Raw genomic sequence first — 26,598 nt, 5'->3', positions numbered from 1 at the left:
AAGGAGTCAACCTCCAGCCACACACCTCAGTGAAAGAGCTTGTCTCAGTCTTCTCGGTAACTTCCTCACAGACACGAGAAGGTGGTTGCTAGGTGGCCCCAAGCCATCTCTTTCCCAGGCTGAACAAGCCCTATTTCTCAGCCTCTCCTCACAGAACAAGTGGTCCTGCCACTGATCAGCCTGGAGGCCCTCTGGTGAATTTGCCCCAGGTTATCAATGACTTTCCTGTATTGGGGTGTGACCCAAACCGGTGCAGGGCAGTCTAGGCATAGTCTAATGAGCACTGAGTAAAAGTGAATAAACCTTTCCTTTGATCTACCAGCTGTGGTCCCACTAATGCAGCCCAGGATGCTGCTGGCTGCCAAGGCATCCTGCCAGGTCACACTCAGGTTGCTGTCTACTACGACCTTCAGGTCTGTTTCAGCAGAGCTGCTCCCCAGCCAGCAATTGCCCAAGATGTACTGATGGCAGAAGTTTGTCCATACCAGGCTCAAGGCTAAGTTATTTGTCCTTGCGAGTTTCACAAGGTCATTGTTAGCCCTCTCCTCAAGCCCATGTAGGCTCTTCTGAATGGCAGCCAGGTCTCCGAGTGTTTTGACTGCACCTCACAATTTGTTGTGACGCACAGACTTGACAAGAATGCCTTGCATCTCCTCCTCCATTACACTGATGAAGATTTAAACAAGACAAGGGCACAGGATACACCCCTGATCCAGCCAGTTTTTCATCCATCTAGTAGATGTAATATCCCGACCTGGATACAAGGATGCTGTGGTGGCCTGTACCAAAGCCTTTCTGAAGTCTTTCATTGAAAGTTTGTGGGTAAACTAGACAGATATTACATAGGATGAAAGGTCCCTTTTGTGAGTTACTAATTACGTAAGAGAGAACAAACAAAAGTAAAGAAAGAGTAAGCTCTTCTAGAGAGACCACTGACAGATTCCCAGAGATAGCTGGGTTGCGAGCAAGGGTAACATATTGATACTGCTCATTCCCTTTTCTGGATCACAAGAGGTGACTAAATTGCTAATGATACTAAATTGAAAGTATTACTGTCATGGTTTAATGCCAGCTAGCAATACAATCACAAGAGCCACTCACTCATCCCCTTCCCCACCTGCACCAATAGAGGAGAGAATCAAAAGGAAAGGGAGATACTTCAACTGAGATAAACACAGTTTAATAAAATAACAAAATACTAATACACTACTAGTAAATATATCTATATATCTATATATCTATATACAGAGGGATATATAGATATATAGATATATAAAATAATAGAATATAAAAGATACTCAATGCAATTCCTCATGAACTCTGTCCACACCAAGTAGCCAGTCCCAGGAAACAGCACCTGCAGCTTATCCCGGAGACAAGAAAAAAGGAAAAAGGCAGAGAGACCCAGAGGCCTCTGCAAAACAGCAAGATGGCAAAAGGCTGAACTAATGAAAGTCCCGAACACAACTCCATTGAACAGGTCTCTGAGAGTGAAGGGAATACGAGAGAGAGACTGGAAGATCCCAACTCTCCTTAAATATGAAGCATAACACTAATGGGATGGAATACTCTTATTGACCAGTCTGGATGTCAGTCAAACTCTGCCCCATCCGTGCCTCTCTTCCTCAATGCCTCACATCTGTGGGCAGAGTGCTCAGAATGTCCTTGGCTTTCAGACCACAGCAAATAAAAACATTAACTCTGTCCTGATGTGTTACCTTCTTGTTCTCAAAGTAAGTCCAAATAATGACTGTGCTAGCTATGAAAAAGAAAGTTTTCTAGCTGCATGAAGAAAATTAGCTCATTTTTAGTCAAACCAGAACAATTACAGAAAATAATCCATTAGGAAGAACTGCACAGGACTGTCCAAGACTGAATGACTAGACAATAAACAGCAAAATAGTTCACCTGCATCTTGAATATTGCGAGCAGCTCTGGTTCATAGAATCACAGAATGTCCTGAGTTGGAAGGGACCCACAAGGATCATTGAGTCCAACTCCTGTCCCTGCACAGGACAACCCCAAAATTTACACCAATGTTCACCTTCATTAAAAGGATACAGCAGAATTGGAAAGGAAAAGAAGGGCAACAGAAAAAAACAGAGGCAAAGAAGGGCCCCCACGCAGGGAACAAGGATGCATACCAGAACTTTTTGGTCCAGAAAAGACAGGGCTGAGGGGGTGAATGAGAAAAGTCTCTATAATCCTGGGTAGCGCAGGCAGGGTGAATTAGAACAAACAGGGAGAGCAGATGAAGTGAGCAAGCAGCAAGTTCCATGCAGACGAAAGGAAGGGGCTCTGTGCATCACTGAGCTGTTGAAGTCCTTGTGAAATGATCCTCCAGTGGCTAAACATACATGACTTCAGGTGAGAAAAATGCACCGAGATTACTAAATAAACACACAGAACCAGTATATTTTTGAAAAGTCCCTGAGGCTGATACTGTGCTAAAAATGTGCACTTGCCTTGTTCAGATCTTATTTTCTGATTATTTGATTTTGGCAATTGTTAACGGCAGGAAAGTCAGATCCAAGACATCAGTTCTTAATTTTTCATGTTGACTTCTCACAATACTCATTTCAAAAATAACCACACCAAAGGTAACCATGGGTGTCTGCTTCTGTTTGAGAGGCCTTTGGGTAATCCTGCCTGGACTCCAGGTGGCACTCCAGGAGGAGTCTCATGTAGGTCCTGTATCCTATCTTCTAAGCTGAAAATGCAAAAAGTAGGGTTGTCTCAAATGGCATTAGGCACCTAAGTCAGAGTACCTGAATTGAGCCCCCATTCCTAGAACACAGTGAAACAAGAAAAATGCCATATAACAAGCTTAATAAAGGGGAAAATTACATAATTTTAATGGAAAACCATTGTTTTCACAGAGCACACCTAAATCAGGGAGAACTCATTGTACCAGAGCTTGCTATGGAAACAACATGTATTTTTACTCCATGCTGTGGAGATACAGTATGGACTCAGTGCAAAACCAAAGGAACACTGCAACCCCTCAGTAGCTGCAAGTTACATGAGATTTAAGCAGTGAACTATGGAAAGCTGCAAAAGCTCAAACCCAAATCTTATTAAGCAAATGAACAAAAGCCACATGAGCTTATGAACAGGAGTCAAATTCTGTGACATGTACATGAAAAAACAGAGAAAGAAAATTTGATACTGGTAAGCATGTTGACTTCAGGGTTATGGCAGTGATAAATTGATCTACTGTGAACAAGCAGACAAAACAATTTCTATAGAAGTAAATTCAGACTTCTGTCCCTCCTTCTTTGAAGTGTCTGACTGGGAATTTAAATATAATTTTGGAAAGATCCCACACAGTTATACTGTTTACTAGAGTAAGAATTTATAATTACTTTTATACAAACCATGTTGCTTAAACAAAACAAGAACATCTGTAACATTCAATAATACTGGGAAAAATAGTATTTCAAAATTGCGCTTAGTTTCTTAAGTTATTTTACTAAATCTCTATAACTTAAAAAGAACCAATTAAGACTTTCCTTCCATCATTTTGTTAAAAACAATTGTTATTTCCCTTTTCTATTTAGTCATTGAATATAGCCAGCATATAGAAGATGATCTATGATCTACTAACAAATGCTAGGTATTGCAAGTACACAAAAATGAAGCAAAAAAGATTCCCAGAAACTCCACACCCAAATAATTTCACAAGTGGCCAGCAAAATACTCAGAATTACTGACAGGAAGCCATGAAGTGTGGCCAGAGCACACACTGAGTGAAGCAAAATCATCTTCTGAAGAAGGGCTGGTGCTCGGGAGTTACAAGGCAAAACACCATTAGTCTGTCACATTAGACAAGCACATGAACTGGAACAATTGCACATTATTAAGCTCTGTTTGAGCTGGTGGATGTGAACTGAGTTCTTTCTGCATAACAAATCCTTGACATAGCTTTCTGTTCAATATTTTATTTTTGTGTTCCTGTGCAATTAAATTTTGAGACATATATTGCAGGATGCTATATATAATTTTAAAAGAAAAAAAAAAAAAAAGAAATTAGGACTGGATACCTTGAAACTAAGGTCCAAAACAAGAAATCTGCTGCAAAAAGGAATGTAAGTAGTATTCATAGTACTTAAAATTCTACTTTTACGTTGCACATTCAGGGTAAATAAAGTTATATGTATACAGAGTACAAATAACAAACTGATTATACCATGTTACTGAGAATACAGACTTAAATTGATATCTGGAATGCTAAAGGCTTCCTTGGAACCAAAGTTTTGCTTGACTATTTACAGGAAGATTTTTTTATACTAAAAATAATAATTCTCTGACCACGAAGGTAATTGAGCACATGTAACATACTTATACAACAGATTCTAGAAAACCAGACTCCTCATCGTTTCTCTTTAAAACTCCAGCAGCATTACAAAGCTTCTGCCTGAGACAGCCCATATCTAGTACAAAGGAAGCAAGAAAACAGTTCTGTCTGCAGTCAGTGAACCTGTGGCCTCTTAAGCAAGACTGTAAGAAAGGTGCATCAGGATCAACAGTGGTGCACAATCCACTGCCTGCTCTGTATTGTCCTACACATACACTCATCAAATCTGCCAAATGATAGACGATGGTCCACTAGGTCCAAATTGCTGGACAGAAAATAAAAGACCACTCCATTATCAGAGCTTTGAATTATTCCATTTCTTATGGAATTCTCCTCCTGACCACATGTCAGACATCTCAGTATAAGAAAACAAAACAAAACAAAAACCGAAGAGAGGTGATACTGCAATGATTTACACAGCTATGGAATTGGTACTGGATGAGTTCTCTCTTCTGGAACTAAATTTCTCACTCATGAACAGTTTGAAGCATGAAAACAGGTACATCCAAAGATGATGCATAACAAAGAAGAGTACATGCAAGGAAGCCTTGTTATAAAGCTAAGCTTTACAAAAGCTTATGTAAATGTTTGGTGCAGTATTATTATTTTCCTTAATTGAATAACATTTGTAATGCATCACCACAGTTTGATGCTTCAAAACTTCGCTTTCCATTTTTTTGGCGACTTCATTAAGAAAAAGAGAAAACAGAAACCAGTCCTTTTACCATGTTGTCCTGGTTTTGTTAAAAAACAAGTTTCTCTTTCAGTGAATTTTTCCTGTCAGCTAAAGCCTTCATATTAACTGCATTTTCCTGGAGAACCAGACACATGTTTTGGTAAACCTAGCAATGGAATGCAAACTTATTGATAGGACATCTCGCGAGAGGGGCGACAAGAAACAAGTGAGCAAGAAACTGACCAACTGTGTATAACATTCCATTCACGTGAATACTTCATATAAAGTGGGAGATCACGAGGATCTCGTCTCTTTTTTGCCTTTTCCCTTCTGCTCATGGCCGACATTAGAAGAGGACCTTGCTAGTCGTCCCTGCGAACTGAGGCCTAGTGAGAGACTGAATCCAGCTCCGATTGGCTGCAGAGTCTAATCCAGGACTTCAGGTGCCAGCTCTGCAGTTGCTGAGACTTTCAAGATTGGTTTTGTGTATTTTGTATTGTTTTCTCTATTCTTATTAGTAGCATTAGTAAAACATCTTTAATTTTTTCCAACTCTCTTCACTCTGTGCTTCTTTTCCTCCCAATCGCCTCTCCTTAATGAAAAGGGGGGAGAGGGAGGGGGAAGTGTGGGAGGGGGAGAGGGGGTTAACAATACATCTGCCAGGGTTTTATTGTCACCCCGCAATCTTAACCCTCGACACATGTTTATTATTTGCTTATTGGCACTGACAGTGCTTCCTTATCCTTTACAACTACAAGCCTTGAGATCAGCTGGTTGGGCAAACTACATTCAATAGAAAAGAGAATTTCAGCAAAGCACACATAAAAATTGGTATAATTGAAAAAAGATGAGTGATTTTAGAATGTCGTCTCTAATAGTGACTTCCAAAACCAACACAAAGCGGTTACCTTAGAAAATATAAATACTACATTGTACTGAAAACGTGCAAAAGTCTTCTAAAGAAAGATTCTTCCCTAGACATCAGATTATACTGTAAAACTTATTATATGCTTTTAAATGGTGAATTGTCTGTTTCTGTGAACTGGCAAAGCACCACTTAAGTTTAGAAAACCCTCATATACATATTTTTTTAAAAAGCCCTTTGTTAGTAAACATGCACCTGTTTATAGCAGCAATTTTTCCTGTCCAGAAAAGTTCTCTTAGGTGCAGAGTTAAGGTTTGTACAAACATTGTCTGAACTCAAAACATTTTTCTGCACTATTTTTAAAATGTGCATTATATTTACTAGCACATAATGATACAGAAAACATTGGTAATTGCAGCCATAAGAATAAAGCTGATCTCCAACATCAATAACAGCAAGCAAATCTGAGGGAAACATGTCAGGAAATTGGTGTTATTAGAGATGAAGAAAAACAATACATAACTCACTTGAAAAGAGCTAACTAATATGTAATTAGTAAAGATCACAAGAGTAGCTAATCAAGTCTAGATGTCAACAGTTAGAATCTAATGTTTTATCAGATATTAAGACAAAAACATTTTTGGAGAGAAATCCATATCCTTCTGAATGCTGAAATTGTACTTCAAAAACCTAAAGGAAGTGCTTACGAAGTCAATTTTAGGTGAAAATCAGTCAGTCCAGAGCTTGTTGGAGGACTGTAAAGGAGTCCACCTGGGAAGTCTGTCAAATCTGCTTAGAAACCATAAGCCAAATAAACCATTTACTGAAATAACGTAGTACTTAACTACTGCCGTGAGGTGACTTACACTTCATGTGGTCAATAGATTGTCACAAGACAAAGAGAAGTAATGCAATTACAACTGACAGCAGCCAGTCATTCGGAAAGTGGCTAATGACACCAGGCAGAGAGCAGGACTGATCAGGGCAATAAACACTGGAAGATTTCCACCAGAACTGACGCACAGAGACCCAGCAAAGTGCCCTCCTGCTGAAGACAGAGCTGAAGCAGGATGCTGTTGAGGAAATCAGCATCTGGAAACAATTACTAGACTGTTAACCAAGAGACTCAAAGACAAATCTGAGAAGGAATGGGAAGCTATAGAGGATGATCTTGGCATATTGGCTCATGTCCCTTCCATGCAGAGGATCCACACATAATCAAGTTGGAGAAAACCACTGAAGAACACTCTGTCCCTCCAACAGTGAACAAGATCCATTTCCACAAAAGCTTTGGGATTTGCTTTGATTCCAAAATGTTTATCATGCTAAGTATTTTCTTAGGGAAATGTTTAGCTGTGGTGTGTTGGGTAGACATCCACCATTATCATTCACTATCCAGTGAGAACCTCACTTACCTTTACTAAAAGCATGCTAGTTTTCATTCATTCCTCTTCAAGGAATATTTAATCTCTAAGCGTCTTCTCAATGAAAATAATTAACAGCTGCAAAGCCTAGTGTTTCGATTAAATATTTTGAAAGATTTAGCACTTTTACACAGTTGTGAAGAAGATCTGGTAAAATACAGCACATAACACAGGGTGTTTCAAAAAGATGGACCCAGTTTGAAACCACTGCCCTTTGAAATTGGGTCCATCTTTTTAAATCACTTTGTAATGCTATTTCAGCTATCTATAGAAAAATACTTCTGGCTTGTTTAGTGCAATCCTAGTATTTCCATTTTCTTCATCACTAAGACTGATATAAAGAAATTATTTTTTTTCCCCATGCTCTTTCACACCAAGGGGATATAGATGAGTCACATAATCTGCACAAAATTCCATTTTCAAAGGTACCTTTTACATACATTACCAGTAAAGAAGCTTGCCTTTTTTGTTTTTTAATTAGCACAAATTTATACCTCTGTCCTATAGCTGGAATGAAATAATATTCACTGATTATTTTATACTTTACAAGAATAATTTCCTCTTTTTAGAAAGGCCTCTCTATTATTACTTCATGGTTGCTTGGTTTCTTCTTCCCCCTTTTTTTAATACACATTCCTTTCTGCTTTTGATCTTTAACCAGCAATTCCTTGTTTCACAGCAATCCCATGTTCTGCCTGTTACGAACCTGTGTTTGTGAACTGCAGCCATATTTTTACTTTCTAATGATTTAGCTGTACCAATGTCAACAGGTAATTTGCTTTATGAAGGAGTCCATTATAAGCTTGTAGGCTAATAGTCCCTTCTTAGCTGCATGATGCCCTTTTATGATCTGACAGCCCTGGCTGTGCCTTACACTCAAATCTGATAAATTTTCATCCTCAACTAGGTTTACACAAACATTTAAAGTACAAAGTTGTCCTTAACACAAAGAGTTAATCTGGTTTGTTCTAATTAGTCATTTTTTAAATGTTTCACAGCCATCTGGGACTCAACCCAGAGAACAAGGGAGATCCTCAAAGGCTTTCAGCAAAGATTTCTTTCTAAGTTTTTCACCCATGGGGATGTTCCAGCCTATTTAGAGCTTCACCACTGCAAGTTCAACTACACTGTCCCAAGTCCCTGTAAGTGTACAGAGTTGGGGCTGCCATTTAGATCTGCTTCACAGCATCACTATAATCTGTCATTTGCTTTCCATTTCAACAAATGAGAGCTCATACATAGACCTACCTATCACACCTTCCATTTTCCACATCTGATGCTTACCTTTCTCATCCTCCTATATTTATTTCAGAATACTTCTGAAGTATGGAGGACAAGCAACCCCTTTCTAAATGGCTTGTTACTTCATTATGCCTATCTTACATTCACAGTTGTTAATTACCTTATTCAAAGGCCCACATACATTTGCCCTTCCTATATACCTTTCCACAGAATTCTCCTCATTGTTTTCACTTGAGCAATTAATGCCTCTCCCTTCACCATTGTACCTTCTTCTGCATCATCTCTGTTTATGCATAAGCTTATCTAACATCTGTAAGATCACCTAACATCCATAAGTCAAGTCAAATCAAGTGACAGCAAGACATAAAAATGATTTCCAAAAAAAAGATTTACGTATTTTGTACTTATCCCCAGAAATAAGTTTCAGCATGGTTAAAATTAATTCAGAGAGCCTGTCTCATTTTTCTCCTATGAAACTCAAAGGCAAGTATCATACTGTTCATTCGGTTCAGAATGGCACAAGCAAAGTTACAAAATCATGTCTAGTTCGACTTTAATAATTTTTTCTAAAATATTTCACTGATGTTATAATACTACAACGGTGGGTGGCTTTAAAGTTTCTCTCGCACTGCTCTCTTACTCTTTGTCTATAAGTGAACAAGAGAATATATGCTATCCATGTTTTATATAACTATAGATACTTTTATAGGCTAACAGCTTGCTATTTTCCCTTAGCATAAACTTTATCCATGATCTGTGTTTCAAGAAAAACAGAAATAGAGTCCTACTCATCTTAATATCCACTTCAGCATTGCTTATAGGTGCAAGCATAGACAAACATTTCAGGAAGGTAAAAATGCATTAAAAAACAACTTCAAAATTGATGAGTTATGTGTCTTTCAGTACTATCCCTGATATTTAAAGGGCACTGTCTCACATACAATGGACAGCAATGCTCCCTTTCACAAACATATGCAAAAGGGGAGAGGGGAGGGGAAAAGAAAAAACAATCTTTCTTTAGACATAATCTCAATAGAAGTAGAATAAATCAGAGATTTTGCTTTCATTTTCTGCTCTGTGCAACTCCAAGTCTCCTTACTGCCCTTGTCCAGACTCCAATGAACATTATGTTTTGATTTCTGCATAATTTCTTATTTCTATGCAAATTCTAAAATAATCAGATACATAATTTGGTTCTCTGATGTACAAGATGTTCTCTTTCCAGCAGAAACCCCAAAATTTGCTTCACTAAGCTAGTTTGAATAAATTTGTATTTCAGCTTTTACAAAACTGTCTGTGAATTTATTCCATGAGATTAGAAATCCTGTACTCTGTGCGTAACAGCCTATGCCAGTTCTGCTAGAGGATAAAAATCTTATGAAATTATAGGTAAAAGATAAAATGTAAGCACATGATAATGGTACCTACAGAACTGCTTTCTTAGTAATGCGAATTCAAGACTGTGCACAAGAAATCTGAACTGCATGTCTGAAGTACACATACTCTTGTGATTTAATTTTTGTCCAAATTGAAATAATAAATCCCTAACCTCTGCTGAAGGGCATGCAACCTTCTCTTCTGTTTTCATTTTGCATTTCTGCTTACTTGATCTGCTGATGAGGAAGAGGAGCTGACAGTATTTCCTTCTCTCTTTCTTAATTCCCCTGCTCTCCTCCTGCCCCCACTCCGTACCTGTTGTGACGGGGCAGCCACCACGCCAGCAGAAGCCGATGGTGCAGAGCTGAGATGATATGCTCTGGGCACACGTTCCCATTCAGAACAGAACAGGTACCTCTCAACCTCCATTTCCAAGGGTGGCTTAGACTGTTGATTTAATATGCATGTTTACAAAAAAGGCTTTCCAATGCTGTAACTCAAAGCAGAACAAGGCAGGTGTCTAACAAGCTGAAGCACATCGGCATCAAGGGAATTACTTGAGCCCTGCACTGGTTAAGCTTTTACATTTATATGGCCATGGTGAGGATCACCTCCACATAACACCAGGTTCTGATACTTCAGGCATATATGCTAACAATCTTCTTAAGCTGATATGAAACAGCACTTACACTAGGCACAGATTTTTACTATTCACGTGCAGAATAAACTTTACCGCAGTTTTTCTGTAACAGAAAAATATTCCTGAATACTCCTGCCCTAAGCTCAAAAGAAGCCACTGACAATCCAGTACTCACACAGAACAGATGTCAAGTGAAAATGGGGTGGGGGGACAGGGAGCAGAGGAAAAAAAAAATAGATTGGTCATGTCTATTGCATTCAAATGAAGCAAATGATGAATCAAAAATTTAAACATGGATTAGGACGTCTCTTTTCTACAGATCAAAAATATACCTTAAGGTCTGGCACAGAATTCTAACAAACAAACAAATATCATCAGATTTTAGTATATCTTAAGAATAGTTTGGTTTATGTAAATTTCTGCACCAGTGTGAGGAGAGATATAGTTACAAATGCTGGACAAAATTCATTCTTACCACAAGATTAGCCAGACTGGGTTCATAAAGCTGTCTGTCACTTGGCCACTACACAAACCAGCAAGACATAGTCACATTTTCTGCAGGGTAATTTGCAACAACAGAAACATGCAGCCGAGCAGCATTTAAAACCAAAATAAAACATCTCCCATCAGTCAGGTTTCCTTCCTCATGAAGACAATTTTTAGGCTCTGTACAGCTGTGCCACTTGGTAACGTCTGCCATCAGAGCCCTTACAAGGTACACGGTTCACAGGCTGTTAAAATACAGTTATGCATTGGACTTCATGGACAGTGTTACAAAGGCATCTTTTTCCAGTAACATTAAAATGTCAGTGGACATACTGAAAGTTTACCTCCAGTTTATCTTTGTCCAATTTATCTTCTTTTGATAGGATCAACTAGAAGAAACTAATTTCAATGCTGACATAAAATAGAAGAAAGGGTGATACAGATGTTCCAGGAAGATGGCTATCAGTCATTGAAGAGGAGGGAAAACGCACCTGTAATCTAAATAATGTGATTAATGGAAGGTATAGCTAGCAACATTTTTTAAACTACCTCTATGTCGGTAAGTCAATGAGGGCCTGAACAGATATGGCTACTTTGCATCAATTTCTGACTGACAATATAAAAAGAGTAGTACTCCGTGACAGAGGATGTTAAGTTAAAATTGTAATTTCTCACGAAAAAGCACCAGATTTATAACTGCACTACCAAAGGCAGAAGAACACAATTCAAAAGCTGCATCCTGAACTGGAAGCAAGTATAGAAGGACATATTCACACGCATCCCTTTCAAAAGGTGAAAATAACGGGGGAGAAAATAAAAAAGACAAGAAAAAAAGAAAAAAGGTATTAAGAGTAACATTCTTAAAATTTCATATATTCTATTGGTTTAAATGTCATCATGTCTCTTTCAAGCTTGCACAAAAAGAATAACTCTTGCAAGACATGCACTTCAATTAAAAATAAATGGAGGCATCTTAGCAAACTGCCTCTCAAATACAGTTCTTTTGAATGAGAACCAGGATTTCAACTTTTCACCTAGCATGTATTTACAGAATATAAAAACACAAACAAACTGGGCAGATGCAGTTTGTTCTGTCTCTCTTTAGACAGGATACAGTGGCATTTTGGATAGCAGTGGACCAAAACATACTGTTCCCCTGGCTTTGCCACCTAAGCTGCCATTTACAGTACACACATGCAGTACTAATAAGATAAAGAACCACACATGCATCATTAATTCATTAAAGCATCATTGTATAAAAAAAAAAAAAAAAAGGTGGAAAATGGAGGGAAAGTGTTTCAAAGAAGTTTATGATCCCAGCCTGATTAGAATTTGGCAGTGATTCCATCTCCCAATTCTACTTCAGTTATACAGTAAATCTGCAGCATTCTAACAACCCAGTCAGTCTCACAACAAACAGACATCCCTCTTTGTACTTCCACAGAGTTTTAAGTGACTTTGAGGGGAAAAAAAATTTTGTAAGTTGGGGTACCTACTCTCAAAACACGGTCTTTTCTTCTGTTCTGACCAGAGGGAAAAGCTCTCAGCTATATAAATGCCGTTACAGCAGGAGTCTAGCGGGAAGCCCAGCACGGCCACCATTCACAATGTGCAATGGGCTTCACTTAATGTTCTGGCTTCACTTGGCTTTCTATTATTTTCTTATATTACTTTGTCTGCTACCATTCATTCTTCAACTATTCAGCAATACCACCAGGATGGCTTGCCAAGAGGAAGAGATTTTATTATGGCTGAGAGCATAACGTTTTGACCCCATTTCAAGCTGCCACCTGCAAAAATAATTCACATAATCAGATTTCATTCTGATCATGGCCATAGCTATGCTGCTTAATATCATCAATAAATTAGAAGCAAGTAATTGGCTTATATACTTAAAAAAAAATACAGGATACTATTAAGCACTGCTGGACCTCATCCTCACTAACAAGGAGGGTCTGGTTGAAGCAGTAAAGGCTGAGGGCTGCCTTGGTTGCAGCGACCATGAGATGGTGAAGTTCAGGATCTCATGTGGCAGGAGCAGGATAGCAAGCAGAATTGCAACCCTGGATTTCAGCAAGGCAAACTTTGGCCTTTTCAGACAATTGCTGGGGGAAATCCCATGGGCAAGGCTGCTTGAAGGTAAAGGGGCCCAAGACAGTTGGTTAGTGTTCAGGGACTGTTTCTACCAGGCACAAGATCAGAGCATCCTGACACGTAGGAAGTCAAGGAAGGAAGCCAGGAGACCTGCGTGGTTAAACAGGGAACTGCTGGGTATGCTCAAGTGGAAGAGGAGAGTTTATAGATCATGAAAGGAGGGGCTGGCCACTTGGGGAGAATATGAGGCTGTTGTCAGAGGGTGTAGGGAGGCAACTAGGAAAGCTAAGGCCTCCTTAGAATTAAACCTGGCGAGAGGGGTCAAGAACAACAGGGAGAGCTTTTTCAAATACGTGGCAGATAAAACTAACACCAGAGGCAATGTAGGCCCACTGATGAACAAGGTGGGTGCCCTGGTGACAGAAGATACAGAGAAGGCAGAGCTACTGAATGCCTTCTTTGTCTCTGTCTACTCTGCTGGAGGTTGTCCTGAGGAGCCCCGTACTGCTGAGGCCACAGAGGAAGGCAGGACAATGGAGTAGTCTGCCTTGGTTGATGAGGACTGGGTTAGGGAGCAGTTAGGAAATCTCAACATCCATAAATCCATGGGGCCGGATGGGATGCACCCACGGGTGCTGAGGGAGCTGGCTGAGGTCATTGCTGGACCAGTCTCCATCATCTTTGCCAAGTCTTGGCAAACGGGAGAGGTGCTTGAGGACTGGAGGAAAGCAAATGTCCCTCCAGTCTTCACAAAAGGGCAAGAAGGAGGACCCGGGTAACTATAGACCAGTCAGCCTCACCTCCATCCCTGGGAAACTGATGGAATGACTTATCCTTGGTGCCATCTCAAGGCATATCAGGGATAAGAGGGTCATTAGGGACAGTCAACATGGCTTCACCAAAGGGAAGTCGTGCTTGACCAATCTCATTGACTTTTATGAGGACATAACAAGATGGATGGATTATGGCAGAGCGGTGGGCGTGGTCTACCTTGACTTGAGTAAGGCATTTGACACAGTCTCCCATAGCATCCTTATAGCGAAACTGAGGGAGTGCGGTCTGGATGACTGGGTAGTGAGGTGGACTGCAAAATGGCTGAAGGGAAGAAACCAGAGTCGTGGTCAATGGGGCAGCTGGAGGCCTGTATCTAGTGGAGTGCCTCAAGGGTCAGTACTGGGGCCTATATTATTCAATATATTCATCAATTATTTGGACAAGGGAATAGAGTGCACTATCAGCAAGTTTGCTGATGACACGAAGCTGGGAGGAGTGGCTGACATGCCAGAAGGCTGTGCTGCCATCCAGCAAGACCTGGACAGGCTGGAGAGTTGGGCAGGGAAAAATTTAATGAAATATAACAAGGGAAAGTGTAGAGTCTTACATCTGGGCAGGAACAACCCCAGGTTCCAGTATAAGTTGGAGAATGACCTGTTAGAGAGCAGTGTAGGGGAAAGGGACCTGGGGGTCCTGGTGGACAGCAAGATGACCATGAACCAGCATTGTGCCCTTGTGGCCAGGAAGGCCAGTGGCATCCTGGGGTGTATTAGAAGGAGGGTGGTTAGTAGGTTGAGAGAGGTTCTCCTTCCCCTCTACTCTGCACTGGTGAGACCACATCTGGAATACTGTGTCCAGTTCTGGGCCCCTCAGTTCAAGAAGGACAGGGAACTGCTGGAGAGAGTCCAGCGTGGGGCAACCAAGATGATTAAGGGAGTGGAGCATCTCCCTTATGAAGAAAGGCTGAGGGAGCTGGGTCTCTTTAGCTTGGAGAAGAGGAGACTGAGGGGTGACCTCATTACTGTTTACAGATATGTAAAGGGTGAGTGTCACGAGGATGGAGCCATGCTCTTCTCGGTGACAGCTAATGATAGGACAAGGGGTTCAAAATGGAACACAAAAGGTTCCACTTAAATTTGAGAAGAAACTTCTTCTCAATAAGGGTGACAGAACACTGGAACAGGCTGCCTAGGGGGGTTATGTAGTCTCCTACTTTGGAGACATTCAAAACCCACCTGGATGCCTTGCTGTGTAACCTCATCTAAGTGTTCCTGTTCCAGCAGGGGGATTGGACTAGATGACCTTTCGGGGTCCCTTCCAACTCCTGACATTCTGTGATTCTGTGAAGCATTTGTTTTCGCTATCCAGGCTTTTCTTTTAACAATATAAACATAAAAGTTAAATATGTACTGTAGTTTTTACAAATATTTACTTACTTAATATAGTTAGTTTTTAAAAAAAGATCTCCAACTGATATTACTCCAATTAAAAAATATTTTATATTTTCATTTCAAAAAATTTCTACTTAAATTACATGTGACTGAAGATTTGGTAGCTATAATTATTTTAAAGAAGAAACTAAAATTGGTACAGTTGACCAGCTATTTGAATCACTATTGGAGAAAAGAAAAGCATTGTCCAAAATCATCATGCATGCAAAATTTGTCAAACATTGTTATAATTAACACATCCTTTTATGGAGAAAGTCTGAGAGAGTTGGTGTGGTTCAATCTGGAGAAGAGAAGGCTTTGGGAAAACCCTATTCCAGCCTTTCAGTACATAGAGGGCTTATAAGAAAGAGGGAGAGAGACTTTTTTATGAGAGCCTGTAGTGACAGGGAAGGGGCGGCAGTTTTAAACTGGAAGAGAGTAGATTTAGATTGGCCAGAAGGAAGAAATTTTTCTCTGTGAGGGTGGTGAGGCACTGAAGCAGATTGCCCAGAGAAGCTGTGGATGCCCCATCCCCAGCAGTGTTCAAGGCCAGGCTGGATGGAGCTTTGAGCAACCTGGTCTAGTGGGAGGTGTCCCTGCCCATGGCAGAGGGGTTGGACTAGATGATATTTAAGGTTCCTTCCAACCCAAACTGGTTAATGATTCTGTGCCAACTTGACCCTTTTCCTCCTCTGAGCTATGACATTGGCAATACAAGAAACCCAGATTATGGATTTGCAGCTTTTCATAGGGGCTGTTATTTTTCCTAATTTTGTATTACATGCATATATATGCATGCATGTATGAATTAATGTATAAACACATACACACTCTCAAGTGCAGACTAATTCTGACCACCTTATTAGTTCTGACTTAGCTCTTCAACCTTTGGCTCTGAGAGCCCTCTAAGAGTCTGTCCTGGTTTTGTTAAAAACAAGTATCTCTTTCAGTGAATTTGCCTGTCAGCTAAAGCCTTCATATTATCTGCATTTTCCTGGAGAACCAGACACATGTTTTGGTAAACCTAGCAATGGAATGCAAACTTATTGATAAGCACAGATGGACATCTCGCGAGAGGGGCGACGAGAAACAAGTGAGCAAGAAACTGACCAACTGTGTATAACATTCCATTCACGTGAATACTTCATATAAAAGTGGGAGATCACGAGGATCTCGTTGGCTTTTCCAACGTTGGAGTCTTGCCCCCCTTGATTCTTGCCTCCATTTTCCTAGAGTTCCAGAGGGTAAATAAAATAAAATTAAAAAAAAAAAATAAAATAAAGTGACAAAATCCAGAACCTACAACAATTTCTAGGTTGGATCTATCCCTTTAGGTAGCAGATGAGCACTCCATGCTTTCTCACCTCTAGTAATTTTTTCTTCCTTAAAATTGGAAAATAAACACTCCAATACTTTAGAAACAGAGACTTTCTGAAACTCACTCATTCCTGCTGTTGTATTTTAGCTGAGCCAAGGTATGGAAAGTAGGCAGCTGTTCCTGTTCTTCTTGGCATCTATGTAGCAGATGCATAAGATTTTCATCACCTTACCAAGCTAACGATTAATGGTGATGACTGTCTGCCACCTCTCATTATTTGGTCTTCCCAGTACTCTGATGGAAGTACTTTATATTCTGAATAAGCTGAATCTAGAATGCAGTCTTTTAGGACTAGCTACAACTATCTTCAACCAAATGCAAAAGTTCCTCTTAGGAAAAGCACCATTCTTTTCCCAGGCTGGAAACAAGCAGCTCTCCATGAACAAAACTGCTGAATGCTTTAGATGCACATTACATATATTCTTACGTATATATATGTATATAAAATTAAATGAACAGCTAAAATACAGGATGCAAGTTGATCACACTCAATAACATTTCAATATCTTAAAAAAAAAGAAAGTTCTTACAACTAGTTTTGTCACTGGTGCTCTTCAAATAAACTCAGTAATAAACTTATTGATCAACTTCATGCAAAGGTAGCAGGTGTAAAAAAAGTCTTACAGCAGATGAGTTTCTCTCTAAAAAACACACTTTCCCCAAAGAAAAATGTGTAGACGTTCTTACAAGACAAGAGTTAAAGAAATTTGTACCTCAATTCCAAAATGAGTAAGGAGCCTCACTTCTACTTCTGTCTAAAGGTCAAACTTTTGGCTCCAACAAGATTCTTCCATTTAAGGCATGCTGAAAATATTTTGTATTGCAGATGTGTTTCTAAGCTTGCCACTACTATACTCAAAAGTCCTTTACTTTTCTCATAGCATTAATAGTACACAAGCCATTCTGATTGTTGATTTATCCTACACTACTTCTTTCAAAAGAGGTAACAGTATGGGGGGCAGGGCTGACCATAAGACTATGGATGCTGTATTTTTAACATCTATGTCATTCAGACTTCTGTTGTGATTCTGAAAATGTTATCCAGCACAAATGAACTGCATATTATACAGTCTTTACTCAAGATCAGGTAATTTTTGTTGTTTCATCTTCATTTTCACTATTACTTCTTAATTTCTTTTACATATCAGTAAGTTTAAGGCCATTTTAACACAGGTTCTAAAATTAATACTGGGTATGGATATATATTGAAGCATTTCATTGCAAATTATTCCAGACACACATTAATCACACGCAAAAGCAAAGGTTGTTCAAATATATTCTTTGTTTGGTGACTAAAAAGCAAATGATCAATAAAAAGAAAGTAATGACCTTGACCACAAAAAAATCCACATTGTAACACTAAATCAACAGCCATTCAACCCAGCTTGCATACATTCATTTATTCTAAATCATGCGAGCATAATTTTATGATGTTACTTTTTTGGTATCTTCCTCTACAGTTGCTGAGTAGAATGACAGTCAATGTTATAGCAGCCCTGTCAAACTAAACACTGAGGTTATACACTAGACCATGACTTAGAGGAAAAGGAACACAACAAATGATGACTTCAAAGGTATCAGTAAGGGGAGCAAAAGCAAGGCATGGAGTTTTGGAAAACAGAGTCTAAGGTCAGGAGGGCCAGGAGCTGCAAGGAGTGCCTTGATGAGGGCTGTTCTGTCAGGCTATTTTGAGGAGCAAAGAAAAGCAGACAAGGCAAAGCAACTTGCTCTTGCCTGTCTGAGGCGAATCTCAAAGCAAGAAAATTCACATTGTACCTGCTGTTTCTTACAAGGCCTAGGGCTCTTTACTTCCTACCAGCTAGATAATACACTGCAAGGTGGCTTCCCAGTTTCTGTCAGACTGAATCTTGTAGGCTCTGCAGAATGAAAAACCATTCCCCTCTCAACCGCACTAATGTCTTCTGCTGAGGATGTAACACTTTAACCTAGATAAGACCGACCCAGCTCCACACTGAAGTTCTAATCATCAACAGAGAGAAGTTTGCAAGTTTTCCCAAAAGAAGGATAAGGCACTGTAGAACAACAACAAAAAAAATTTACAAGCCAATCTGAGCTGAACATAAGATAAAGTTCAGGTACCTAATTAAAATGTGTCCTGTTTACTGAAAGAGCATAACACTGACAACAATCTTTGATTTTTTTTTTTTTATCTTAATGTCAAGGAATTCAAGTTCTGCTTATCATGCACTATTCACAGCCTCCTTAACTACAGGAGTGCCAGGTATGTTGTTTTGTTAATCTAAATTTTATCTGCTCCTTAATAAATAACTCAGCTGCTATTCAGGAAGATAACATTTCTATGACAAATGAAGAAATAGCAATACTATTTAAAGTTAACTTAGCAAAGTGGTTATCACTGCCAAATAGACTACTAGTTTTGTTGCTAAAGAGGGTATTTAAGGAGAAGTAGTCCACACTTGTATCCACATATTGACATTTAATATTTACATTTAGAAGTGTTTTATAAAGCATTTTGAATATAGTTAAAATACAGCCAAATTTACAATAAAAAGCATTGCCCAAATATAATGATAGCTTCCACGTAATGCTTTTATACTTCACATTTTTTGCTCTGCTCACTAAAGCCAAATCTGTCTCCTCTGCTTTGGGAAGGAAGGCAGTAAGTGAAAAAATCAAGCATCACTCCATCTTTGGCAAGTACTCTTTGAGGGCCCTGAACCTCACAGCATTTATGATTGATAAGGAAGTCTGACAGACGTTTGTTGTTTGGCGTGATAAAATGTTGACAGAAAAAATGAATTTGTTCAGCCTAGATCTATACATAATTTTTTTTTAAATGACAAAATGTGAAAAGACTGCATCATATCTGTATATGTGGGATTTTTTTTGTTGTTTCTTTGGTTGTTTTTTTTAGTACACACAAAAGTCAGTGAAATGTGACTTCTGATGTTCAAGCCTAGGACTTCGTTGTAAAAACTGTATCATGCTATCTGTAACACGGTATGTGTGGGAGGTAAAAATGCAATGCGTGTTTTATGCTGTGCTGCTGCTCTGTGACAGTCATCAATACATGTTCTATGTGAAATACCCAGTGCTGTGCAGTCAATACAATTGCAAATTGCCTGGATGCCATGTCTTTTAAAAGACCAACTGTCTACCTGTCTCTAACCCAACCACACAAAGTGTTTGGCAGTTCCAAGCATTGCATTTTCTGCAGCCAGGAGGGGAGAATTCTTGGCAGATGATACATATCTCTGGGATTTGCTACTGGCAGGAATGAATTCAAGAGCAAACTTGGCAACAATCAGAATGGATTACAAGACTTCTCTTCACCGAGTTTTCTTCTGACTACAGGCCATGACATCCTGCAGCTACATTCTCTAGCCAGATGCTCTTCATGTCCTGAGATTTCAAGCATCAGGCAATGTGGGCAGTTCCTTGATTTCCTCTTTTAACAGGAAGCATTAACACCTCAAATTGATACTACTGTGAGGTATACGCAAATGGTATGGCAATTGTAATTTTCTAAACATATCGAATACATGTCCCCTCATTAAATTATTAACTCTTATCAAATGTTTCCCAAAGATGCAATCACCTACTTACAGTTTACACCATATATTGAAAAGAGTTAGAAGTATGGCCACTTTCAGCAAAGTAGTTTGCCTAAACTAAATTTTGCCTCCAAGGAAAGCTTTTTTTTGTAACATTATAATGCCACTACAAAAACAAACAAACAAACAAAAACCCATCCTGCCAAACCACACCAAAGACAAAAACAGCTCAGCTACGTGCTAAACTAGTTTTGTCTTTTTCTTGTCTTGAATAAGCCAAAATGATTGAAGCAGTTATTTGTTACTTTTGTTTAAACGGAGACAGACTTAAAAAATGAGCTCGGTGTACCTTTCAAAACTTAATTTTATATAGCAATATCATTCAACAAAAGCTCATGGAAATCAAGCATATACTGTGCCTTGTCGATCACAATTCTTTTGAAACAGAGATCAATTATGCAGCAAACTAGGGTCCTGTACAGTAATTCATACATACACCATTCTTACATAGAGGTCTAGAGAACTTTCAATGGTCTTCCTCGAAACTGTATGAGGACCTCTGAAAACACTTAAGTGAACTAATATGAAATAAAGCTGTTCTGCAAGGAAGATAATCCTTGCCTAAAAATGTCTTATAACATGGACAGGGCCTTACAGGTATTTAAGTCACACTATGAAGAAAGGTTTTTCTGTGCTTAACTCAAATTTATCGGATTATGAAATTACCAGAATTAATCCAATAACTTTTTCAACCAAGACTGTCAGTTCTGTACCACTATTATTTCAGAGAGTACTTTGTAATGCACATTAATTAAAAACTATCATCACAGAGATTCACAAACCACAAGCTACCAGCTTTTAATCAAACCTCTGACCAGCAGAGGATGTCATGGTTTATGGAAGACACATACTTTTACAATAGGGAAGTCTTGCTACATTGACACTGCATTTCGAGCATGACTCCGAACCTACATACATATACAAATTCTCCCATCATGTATGTATTGTCAACATAAGGTTGCACTGCACAGAGATATGAATGGGCTCTCCTGAGTCTAGAACCACATAATTTCAATCCATGTTCTTTAATCTTGAAGGGAAAAAGAGAAATTAATCTTTCTAAACAACCATCATTTTAACGTGCTTACCCTTACTGCAAAAATAGGCACCTTCCACACTCATGAAAAACAAATTTATTGGATCAATATGCATGCCAACTGAGGCCTGACATTTGGTTTTGAAAAATGTCTGATACTCTAATGACATTTATCTGGCAGCATCATTATCTATAGTAGCATCTTTATTGAGTAGAAATCATTACATTGCTACAACTTTCTATTTCACTGGTCAACATTTTAATGAAAGAAAACTAGCAGCCACAAAGTGTACATCTTATTTTATATCCTTGCAACGTGTTTATTCAGTGGCCATTTTAATTTAGATAGATACAAGACTGCAATAGCTAAAATGGCATCAGAACTTAGCTGAGAGGTCCCTCAAAGGAAAAAGAATGGGAGAAGAGATGTTAAGTCAGCCAGAAGCAGATTCTTCTGGTTTTGTAGGACTCTGATTTATAGAACTGTCTGTAATATCATTACAAGGAGGATTCTGCCTGCAGACACCTGAGACATAACCCATAAAGTAAAGAATGTTACACCAAATTATTTTTAATGAGGCACCACCATGTTGATTATACCAATTCTACTTCACAAAGCCAAAGTATGTATTTCTTCACTACTCATAAAGGAAGGACAGGAAAAGGATAAGAAGATTATATTTGTGAGATGCCACTAATTGTCTATTTTTGTGCTTTGTAGAAAACAAAACAAAAGCAAATTAAGCATAGTGCTTCAAGATAACCAGCTTAAAATATCCAACCACTCCAAAAATCAGAATATATTTAATTTAGCAAAGGGCTTTAAGTATCAGGAAGGTTTTACCTGATTTTCTCAAAATCCAGCAGGAAAGAACAGTGCAGAAAACAGTTAGTGTGCACTATCTGGGAACTCATTACTAAACCCACCCCAAAGTTTAACTTCTGCAGAGTCTTTTCCCTTAGACATGTGCTTATTATTATTGCCAAGGCCTCCTCAGTTCCACATGCACTAATAAAACCTGAATCCAGTTCGAGCAGTAGCAGAGATGGAATTAATCTAAATTGGCTTTTTTCTATTCTTGGAAAACTGTCTCTGGCCTTTGGTATTAGTAGTTCCTCAATTTCAAACAAAAAAATCTATTAAAAACTCTATGGGAGTAACATTTCTTTTACTTGGGCAAAGTATAAATGGGCACATCATCTAGGAAGATGATGAGCATGAGAACAGCATCTCACTCACTGTTCAGAGAGTATTTTCATTTGTTCTTGCAATGAGTTTCAGGACTTTGCAAGATTTTGTGATTACTTAGCTCTACACTTAATTACAATGGCTGAGTATGGAAAGTACGTTACTGTAACACAGCTTTGAAGAAAAAAATAGGAGACTGATTCTGCTCTCCACTCCCATCTCTCCCTCCAAAGCAATTGCTCAAGATCTCCAAGAATTGCCTACTTGATATATGCGGTGAAGTCAGGAACTCAAAAAAAATCCCAATTAAACGTGAAGACAAAAAGTAGAATAAAAAAGCAATAAACCAAAACCAATAAACAGATTATTAGTTCCATTAAGAAAAGCTTGTGTTATTTAATACTCTCCAATGAAAACAGCAAATATTTTCTGTTCTTTTTGCTGGTCTTGGAGCAAACATGCACCTAATTAATGCATTAAAAGCACTATTGTTGAAGGCACCAATAGACTTCATAATTTCATCTTCCTCACTTAATTACAAAACAAGGTGTAATATCACAGATTTAAAGAATACAATCTACAATTACTGGGTTTTTTTTAACATTATGATGTGCACTTAGACTGCATCTGCAATGAGATGTCATTATAATACATACAAAATGGTAGGACTTAAAATTTACTCAAAGAAAAAGAACAGGTTCATATATAAAAAAACCTGAGAAATATATCAGAAACTAAGCAACTCAGGAATACACCTTAGTGATCAGACTTTGAATTAAGTATCAAATTGTCATTAAGTGATTTCTTCTTTGGGGCCTGTTTCAAACCACGTTAGTTTTTACTTTTTACATTTTTAAAATAGATTGAATTTATTACAGGAACAAAAGAAAAAAAATGAAGTGATCTAAAAAATAAAAAAAAGGAAAAACTACTGAAAGAAATCAAAGGTAACAGCTGCCAGATTTCAAATGAGCATTTTTAGGAAGTTTGGGCAGGGGAAGGGAAGAGCTCGGCAGGTAGACAAAGGCCATTTTCCCCTCCAGCTTTCAAATGAGCAATAAACTAAAAGCTATTCACTTCCATCTCTCACTTAACATAGCCACAGTCAAAGCAATGATTTCTTTGCTCAGATGAAGTGCCCCTTAAGCATGCCCTAGATTTGCAATGAATTCAGTGTGATTTTAGCTATACAGCTTCCACTGAATTAAATGGAAAATGCCAGACAAAAAGACCAAGCAATTTTGTGTAGAACTTCTTGAAATGATCACTACACTCACAAGTAAGGTTTTGGAAACCTTACGGCATCTTTTTTTCCCGTTCATACCACCAGCAAATTATAACACATGGCATTTTAATTTAAGCACACGCATATAAAGAATTACAGTAACTGTACTTTGACTGCAATAAAATGCACCCATTTAGATGATTAAATAAGATGGCATACTTCCATTCACTAGCTGATTAGTTTGTTCAGTTTATTACATAATATTAGACTTGAAACAAAAATAGCATCCCCTTTTATATTTAATTATATAGAAATATAAAATAAAAATAAAGTATACATTTGTATATTTGCGGTACAGCACTTGTTCCTTGCATAGATCCCAAGGGACCAGCTTTCAAATCGAGCTTGCACAGCTAACATCATACTGAGGAAATCCTTCAGTATTAGTTTTTTATCTGTTTATGTTTTAGGAAACTGGCACTGTGATTACTTCAGCAAAAATATGGAAGTTTTAAATAAATGTAAAGGAAGAAGCAGCAGGGTTTGGGTGTTTTGTTTTTGTGTTTTGTTTTGTTTTGTTTTAATAACATGTATAGGCAAAGATTTGAAATAAATAATACCATCCGTTTGGTGCTGTTCAGCTAAAACTGCAGAGGATTTAGTCAGCTGAGAAGCACCAATGCAATCAATCAAAATACATGCATGAATGAGGGCAGTATAATTGGTCAGCTAAAGTAGATACTTTTTATAATTTTTACATTTTCTATGCTTCTATATAAACCCAAATATTAATTTTGAATATTTCATACTTGAAGAAACATTCACATTAAATAATAAATTTATTTTTGGAGCAAATGTATCAGTGCAATACAATTGATAACAAGTCTTCGTTTACTGCTGAAGTGTTAAGAAATTTTAAACTTCTCATAAATTGCTTATGTTTTACAAATTTGCCCATCAGAAATGGAAATACTTTAAGACAGAGAGCAAAACCTTAGCCATATAATAGTTTTTTATAATTATTACATATACTTATATGTCCAATATTATTTTGTCTGGATTTTATTAAGAGAGTTTGACTGAAAATATCTACAGGAGAAATCAATGGGAAATGAAACAATAGAAGATCAAGATGCAACACGTCTGTGGGTTAACACTTCAGCCTTGCTGGCATGGCTATTACTCTTCTCTTTGAATTTCCGATGGTAGAAAATCCTAAGGGAATTTTACACCTGATGTATAAGAAGGAAGCAATGAGAATGTTACTTTCATCTGCTAGAAGATGAAACTATGTAATGAGAAATATTTCTTCTTTTTCATTGTTTCAGATTTGTGGTTATAATATACAGCTTGACCCTGGAAATAGTAGCAAAAGTAAAAATGCAGTCACTAAGACACAAAATGGATGGGGAAGCATATGTGTTCACCACACAAGAAGGTTTTAAGTTTCAAAAAATCTGCACATATATATGAAAATACACCCTAACTATCACATACATATTTATATGCACATATATAAAATGTGTGTGCATATTTACTTTAAAATCCTCACTACATAGTAATCCATATTCTGTGACCCCTACATAACATAAACTCAAGGGAGTCCTTTGTTGCACACTGCTTCTTTCTGTGGAGCAGACAAATTCAAATAGGTATATATTAATTAGTGCAAAGACTATCAGGAGTCTTCCACAGTGAGTTGTCATTTCATCTGAGCAAGTTCAAGTAAAGACTACAGTGGTCTGGGAAACTGCAGCATGGGCATTCCAGACCATACAGGTGCCTTGACAGGCAGCGGTTTGCTCTTGAGAAGCTGCACGTGAATTCCTCTGTAAGAAAAGCAGGTCTCCAGGAAAACAGCTGAGAAATAATGGTTATTGGAGCCTGTATCCCTCCTCGAATTAACATGCTAGCAGGTTTACTTTCTTCTTGCATCTCCTTTCAGGATCAAAAGACTATGGAAACCTTAGAGATACTGGTCTCGAAAATAAGAGCTGTGCAAGTTTTCAAAAGGCATCAGGGCACAGGTTCACTGCTAGAACCAAAAAGATGGGGAGAACACTGCAAATGTGTTTTTCTCAGCACAGCAATGGAAAATAAATGGCTTTCAGTAGCAAAATATCAGTGAATTAAGACCCATGGCTGTGAAGCCTTTCTCTTGTGGTATGCTTCGGATGCTAAACCCATCTGGATGAATAAATTACATGTTCTTCGGAAGAAACTTTTTAGACAACAGAGATCTGGCATTCCAGGCTTTCATATTATGGATATCCTATGGTAGAGTGGGTCACTGTAAGTTTCCACCTCATTCTCTAATCATATAGTAGCCCAGTTTTCAGCCTGCAACCAGGACTTGATGTTTCTTCCTAGAGAGCACTGAAGCTGAAGAAATCTCTTTCTAAAGGGACCAGCTCAAGTGAAATGAAATGGAAGCCTAAGAGCTCACCCTTCACCTGCATTAATAACTCCCTACAGTCAGTCTGTGTGAATTTGCTTCATGCAGAATACTAAATCCAAAGGAGGCTGAATTCTGAAAAACACAGGAGTCCAAAATATTTTTTGTGCTTTTTAAACTTCAGATTTCTACTTTTTACACATTTTCTGACCAGAACAAGAGAGCCCTGTGGCTCCATGCAGGAACCACAGTGCAGCTTGGATTTGAAACACAGCTGAGGTCTGCTCAAAACATGGGTGATGCTCCCAAGGCAGCACAGCACATTCTGTGTGCAAGTGATCGCTGGGGAGAGTTAAATTGTTTCATGCAGTGTTTCATATCACCTGATCAAGTTTTACTGTATAAGTAACGACT

General features: G+C 38.4%; 1 protein-coding gene and 1 long non-coding RNA gene across 11 annotated transcripts in view; both read right to left on the bottom strand.

Annotated features, from left to right (window-relative positions):
• Positions 1–26,598, bottom strand: part of CTNND2 (catenin delta 2) — a 660,748-nt gene that overhangs the window by 554,985 nt on the left and 79,165 nt on the right. The window lies entirely within an intron of this gene.
• LOC110359169 (uncharacterized) overlaps positions 5,593–26,598 on the bottom strand; it is a 26,814-nt gene continuing 5,808 nt past the window's right edge. Inside the window, exon 4 of the long non-coding RNA XR_002414134.2 lies at positions 5,593–25,021. This is a non-coding gene — a long non-coding RNA (uncharacterized LOC110359169). The remainder of the gene's footprint in view (positions 25,022–26,598) is intronic.

This window comes from Columba livia, chromosome 2, assembly GCF_036013475.1.
Source record: "Columba livia isolate bColLiv1 breed racing homer chromosome 2, bColLiv1.pat.W.v2, whole genome shotgun sequence".
Classification (NCBI taxonomy): domain Eukaryota; kingdom Metazoa; phylum Chordata; class Aves; order Columbiformes; family Columbidae; genus Columba; species Columba livia.
The sequence above is the reverse complement of the archived record's forward strand: the minus strand, read 5'-3'. Positions and strand labels throughout refer to the sequence as shown.